Below are 6,161 nucleotides of genomic sequence, written 5' to 3'. Positions count from 1 at the left end.
CAAAACCCATTCTTCCCTTCATTAACACTGATATAGCACTCCCTCTAGCTCCCCCCACCCACCCCCACCCCCAACCCCCCCACCCATTCTTAAGAACAGCACTAAACATTATCACAAGAAATATCACAGCCATAACGCCCAAATTGATGGAACAGTAACTATCACGCCCGTATATTAATCGCGTGTGTGATGGCACGCTAATAAACCTCAGGCTTGCAGATAGACAAATAGATAGAGAGATGAATAGATAGGGTGATAGACAGACAGACAGATTGATTGACAGACTGGCAGACAAACAACTAGTTAGATAGATAGACAGGCAAGCAGATAGACATATAGATATACAGATAGGTAGACAGGCTGATGAAAATAATGATGTTGATGATAATAATGATGATGACAACATGATAATGATAATAATACCAAAAACAATAAAATTGTCAATACTACTACTACTACTACTTTTAATGTTCTTAATATAAAAAGCAATACTGATAGAATAATAAAGATATACAATAAAACATGATGTTAATAATGATAATATTCCTCATCATGAAAAGTGACAAAAAAACAAAACAAAACAAAACAAAAATAGAAAAGAACAAAATAATTTGAGATAATGAAACGAAAGAAAACAAAGAAGGAGAAGAAGAAGAAGAAAAAAAAGATAGCTCTCGTTACATGTGTCTTTTTTCTTTGTCAATCCTTAACGATAAAGCTGATACCGAATCCTTTTTTTTCCAACAAACAAACTGCAAATACAAACTAGGTTTCTAAATCATGATCGTGCCGTTCTTCCATGCATGAATTCTCGCTTGCACGGCGCTTGCAGATACGAGGGATGTTGCGATGGTGAAGGCAAGGGTTAATCATCGCTATCGTCTCTGTGTATATATCTTCTCTGTTTCGCTTTCACTCTGTCTGTCTCTGTCTCTGTCTGTCGAGTTCTGGGTGTGCTGTTGGATTTCTCTCGCTACGTGTTTCTCTTTCGTTTCTGCTTTTATTCTCTTGTTTATCTGGTTTTATCTTTTTGTTTGCTTCTGTGTTTTCTTTCTCTCTGTATATATATCTTCTCTGTTTCGCTTTCACTCTGTCTGTCTCTGTCTCTGTCTGTCGAGTTGTGTGTGGGTGTGCTGTTGGATTTCTCTCGCTACGCCTTCGTATATATATATCTTCTCTGTTTCGCTTTCACTCTGTCTGTCTGTCTCTGTCTCTGTCTGTCGAGTTGTGTGTGGATGTGCTGTTGGATTTCTCTCGCTACGCCTTCGTATATATATATCTTCTCTGTTTCGCTTTCACTCTGTCTGTCTGTCTCTGTCTCTGTCTGTCGAGTTGTGTGTGGATGTGCTGTTGGATTTCTCTCGCTACGCCTTCGTATATATATATCTTCTCTGTTTCGCTTTCACTCTGTCTGTCTGTCTCTGTCTCTGTCTGTCGAGTTGTGTGTGGGTGTGCTGTTGGATTTCTCTCGCTACGCCTTCGTATATATATATCTTCTCTGTTTCGCTTTCACTCTGTCTGTCTCTGTCTCTGTCTCTGTCTGTCGAGTTCTGAGTGGGTGTGCTGTTGGATTTCTCTCGCTACGTCGTGTTTCTCTTCCGTTTCTGCTTTTATTCTCTTGTTTATCTGGTTTTACTTTTTGTTTGTTTCTGCGTTTTCTTTCTTTTTATGTGATTCTCTCTCTATCTGGCTTTAGGTTATTTTCTCTGTTTCGCTTTTACTCTGTCTGTCTGTCTCTGTCTGTCGAGTTCTGCGTGGGTGTGCTGTTGGATTTCTCTCGCTACGTGTTTCTCTTCTGTTTCTGCTTTTATTCTCTTGTTTATCTGGTTTTACTTTTTATTTGCTTCTGCGTTTTCTTTCTCTTTATGTAGCTCTCTCTCTGTTTGGCTTTGGGTTATCTTCTCTGTTTCGCTTTCACTCTGTCTGTCTCTGTCTCTGTCTGTCGAGTTCTGTGTGGGTGTGCTGTTGGATTTCTCTCGCTACGTGTTTCTCTTCTGTTTCTGCTTTTATTCTCTTGTTTATCTTGTTTTATTTTTTGTTTGCTTCTGCGTTTTCTTTCTCTTTGTATGATTCTCTTTTTGGCTTTGGGTTATCTTCTCTGTTTCGCTTTTACTCTGTCTGTCTCTGTCTCTGTCTGTCGAGTTCTGTGTGGGTGTGCTGTTGGATTTCTCTCGCTACGTCGTGTTTCTCTTCTGTTTCTGCCTTTTATTCTCTTGTTTATCTGGTTTCATTTTTTGTTTGCTTCTGCGTTTTCTTTCTCTTTATGTGATTCTCTCTCTATTTGGGTTTGGGTTACCTTTTTTGTCCTCTTTCTCTTTCTCTTTTTTTCTTTCTCTCTGTATGTCTCTTTCATCTCTATGTGGCTTTGTCCGTTTCTCGCCCTGGTCTCGTTTTTTCTCTCTCTCTCTCTTTCTCCCCCTCTCTCTCTGCCTTTCTCTTTGTGTCTCACTTTAAGTCCTCCTCTCTGGATTTGTATTACCATTCCTGTTTCTCTCTCTCTCTCTCTCTACCGCTATCTTTATGTGTCTGTGTCTCTGCCTATCTTTCTCTCTCCCTCTCTCCCTCCCTCCCTTCCTCTCACTCTGCCTGTCTGTCTGTCTGTCTCTCTCTCTCTCTCCTCTCTTTCTCCGCGCCCCCCTCTCTCTCTCTCTCTCTCTCTCCCCCTCTCCCCCCTCTCCATCTCTCCCCCTCTCTCTCTCTCTCTCTCACCCCCCCCCTCTCTCTCTCTTTCTCCCTCGCTCTCTTTCTCCCCCTCTCTCTCTCTCTCTCTCCCCCTCTCCCTCCCCCCTCTCTCTCTCCCCCCTCTCCCCCCCCCCCTCTCCCCCTCTCTCTCTGCCCCCCTCTCTCTCTCTCTTCCCCTTCCCCTCCCCCCTCTCTCTCTCTCCGCTCCCTCCCCTCTCTCTCTCTCTCTTTGCTTACTCTCTTTCTCTAACTCGCAGGGGGGAACGGACACGTGGAGGAGTACGAAGCGACGAGGGAAGCGGGCCCAAGGCGAACGGGATTCCACAGGACATTGAATTCCAAGACACAGCATTTTCTATTTCAAGCGTTCGATTAGCTGAATGGCGTGGCTGTAATTGGGGCTTGGAACGGGAATATGTGTGTGTGTGTATATATATATATATATATATATATATATATATATATATATATATATATATATATATATATATATGAATATCTTTTTTTTTTATAGAATTGCATTAGGAATTGGTTTTCTCGTCGACTTGCAGGAGTTATTACCGAACAATTGACGCGGAAGGGAATACAGTAATATGATAATTCGTGAACCATAGCGGGTGTTACTTGTTACAAACCAGGGATTAATAACCTGATTCCTTCGTCAACATAACATAGGACGCTGCACTTACGTGTGATTGATTATTTGAGATTATCCGCCGCGTGATGAAGGTCATTAGCGGCGAATAACCATGTGGGATGAAGATGTTAAGATATGTAAAACTTTTCTTGTGATCCACCACTTTGACCCTTTCAGCCGAGCGGATTCGAGCCTATTGACTTCGTCCCTATTTTTCGCTCTTAAACCTTTCCTAGGCCTACCAAACAGGGCAAGTCAGGAAGCGGGGTCTACCTACAGATATGGACCCCGTTTCCTAGGCCTACCAAACAGGGCAAGTCAGGAAGCGGGGTCTACCTACAGATATGGACCCCGTTTCCTAGGCCTACCAAACAGGGCAAGTCATGAAGCGGGATCTAACTACAGATATGGACCCCGTTTCCTAGGCCTACCAAGCAAGGCAAGTCAGGAAGCGGGGTCTACCTCCAGATATGGACCCCGTTTCCTAGGCCTACCATACAGGGCAAGTCAGGAAGCGGGGTCTACCTACAGATATGGACCCCGTTTCCTAGGCCTACCAAACAGGGCAAGTCAGGAAGCGGGGTCTACCTACAGATATGGACCCCGTTTCCTAGGCCTACCAAACAGGGCAAGTCAGGAAGCGGGGTCTACCTACAGATATGGACCCCGTTTCCTAGGCCTACCAAACAGGGCAAGTCAGGAAGCGGGGTCTACCTCCAGATATGGACCCCGTTTCCTAGGCCTATCCGAGCCCCTGACCTCGCGCATTCTGCAAACAGGGAGGTTTTATCATTAAGGGTCAAAATGGAGAAAACCCTTATGATTATCCCACTGTATCTCTGGCATCCCTTAGTGATGTAAGTGAATGTGTTGCCGACGAAGGGGCGAGCACACACACACACACACACATACACACACGAACACACACACACACACACACACACACACACACACACACACACACACACACACACACACACACACACACACACACACACAAATGACTGGTCTAAAGTGTATTTCCAAGGGAGAGACTTCTTTTCTAATGAAAAAGAGAAAGTAAAAAAAAAAAAAAAAATGCAAGACATGCAATATGCCTTCTTAAGCAAGACGTTTCTGTTGATTGTCCATTCAAAAATTAACATCAAAATCTAAACATCAAAATCTAAACAGTTACAAAACATACAATGAAATTTCTGCACAAAACTATCAGCTCAATGCCACAGAATGCGAAGTGAAGGCCAGGTGTAGATAAAACAAACCAGGAAGAAATATGATAAGGATAATCATAATAATTATAATGATAATGATAGTAATGATGATGATGATGATAGTGGTGGTGGTGGTGGTGATGATGATGATGATGATGATAGTGGTGGTGGTGATGATGATGATGATGATGATAGTGGTGGTGGTGATGATGATGAAGATGATGATAGTGGTGGTGGTGATGATGAAGATGATGATGATGATGTGGTGATGGTGGTGGTGGTGGTGGTGGTAGTGGTGATGATGATATAGAGGATGATGATGATGATGATGATGATGATAGTGGTGGTGGTGGTGATGATGATGATGATGATGATGATGATAGTGGTGGTGGTGGTGATGATGATGAAGATGATGATGATGATGATGGTGATGGTGATTATGAAGATGATAACGATGGTGATGATGATAATGATAGTGATGATGATGATAGTGGTGGTGATGAAAAAAAAGAAAAAAACAACTGTAGAGCGACTGTGCAACTTAGGAAGGAAATGATATATAGTTCATTTTATATTAGCCTCTGTATGGAAATAAAAGAAAATAATTTCAGGAAAAGTGTCAATATATATTTGCTTTTACCGTAATTACCATTTGTATGGAAATATATTACACTTATTAGGAAATATCGACAGGCCTATAATCGCATTTCTTAACCAAGTCTTTAATAGAGAAATTAAGATTCATTTTACAGAATGACATAATCTCACAGCCTTATTATAGCTTTACAGCCTTTCACAAAAATAGTTTTAGAAGCTTATATTTCAAATTCAATTGAACATGTATTTTTGACTGCTTTAGTATTATTTATTATGCTAAGCTATATAAATGATCCATACTGGAAAAAATCGAGAGTTATACAACCATTTTATGCACCAACATAAGCAATGCATCATTGCAGCCAAACTGAGTCTCTGGAAGAAATGGTCTCAGATATTTAGAAAGACTTTTTACAGGAAACACTCAATAAACTAAAGAAGAAGAAGAAGAAGAAAAATAAAAAAGAATAATTAAATAAATAATAAAATAAATATATGAAAAAAATGGTCACAAATGGGCCTATAACTGGGACAATGGTTGGCCCTTAAGAATAGAATACCAAAATCGTCAGCACTCTGAAAATGATCCTTGACAAACTCAAAGGACTACGATTACAGCTAATTTAGGAGCTAACTGAGTCTTTGAAATCGCAGGAAACAAGTCATTAGCCAACTCCACCATATTCGTCTAATTCTAATAACACACACTTGATTTCTGAGGACCTGAAAGCAAATAAACTGTATTATGGTAATGGGTGACATGAAAGAGGAACCTTAATATCGTCTAAACTCTATTTTGAATTAAAACATTCAGCTAACAAGGTAACTTTTTCAACCGGACTATATGTAACATTACCATCAGGCTTCGTTACTGGAGGAATGGAAGACTCAACACCAAACTGGGATACTCTAAGTGTGACCATCATCTATGAGGCTGCGACGCTTCTGAGAGAGCTTTCAGATGAGTATTATATTCAGATTTAGCCTCTTTAAACATCATTTGCTCTATTTCTCATGGATAAATGATTCTCCCA

This window comes from Penaeus vannamei, chromosome 9, assembly GCF_042767895.1.
Source record: "Penaeus vannamei isolate JL-2024 chromosome 9, ASM4276789v1, whole genome shotgun sequence".
Lineage (NCBI taxonomy): Eukaryota > Metazoa > Arthropoda > Malacostraca > Decapoda > Penaeidae > Penaeus > Penaeus vannamei.
Note: the sequence above shows the minus strand (reverse complement) of the source record.